This window comes from Eimeria mitis, genomic scaffold, assembly GCF_000499745.2.
Source record: "Eimeria mitis Houghton genomic scaffold, Emh_scaff2252, whole genome shotgun sequence".
Lineage (NCBI taxonomy): Eukaryota > Apicomplexa > Conoidasida > Eucoccidiorida > Eimeriidae > Eimeria > Eimeria mitis.
This window is the reverse complement of record NW_013570581.1, coordinates 1,392-1,905: the sequence shown is the minus strand read 5'-3', so window position 1 is coordinate 1,905 and position 514 is coordinate 1,392.

Sequence of the window (514 nt, the reverse complement as noted above, 5' to 3'; positions counted from 1 at the left end):
ATTTACTTTGGCTTCTGCGGTGGCCATGACCTCGATTACTGTTGGATCGTCTTCGCCTGTGGTCCGTTGATTCCTCTCGATTCTTCTTGCGCTCGGCCCTACCACGAGAGCGAGAAAGGACAGTGAATGATTCAGGGCTTTCTGTTTCCTGTTTGCAGCTTTCTGGGCCTACAGGGCTGCCCCCTAATGCCTGTGCATAGGTGGCATGGGCATTAGGCGGAGAAGAACAAGGATCCATCCACGCTCGAGCAGCTATGGCGGGGCTGCTGACGCGGCGTCTACCGGAGATCTGAGACATGACGCTTGGGCTGCGAGAACCCTGGGAAGGTGTCTTGGGCGACCGCTGCGACAGCAGTTTCATGAAAGCGGGAGATGTCGGCCTTTCAGCCCCTGAAGGTTTGGACCGGTGACTGCGCGAGGAGGATTCCATGGAGTGAGCGTATTCTCTTCTCCCCTGAAGGCCTCCCCAGGTATTTCCTCCATTGCTTTCAGCGGCATTTCGCGAGGCGGTGGG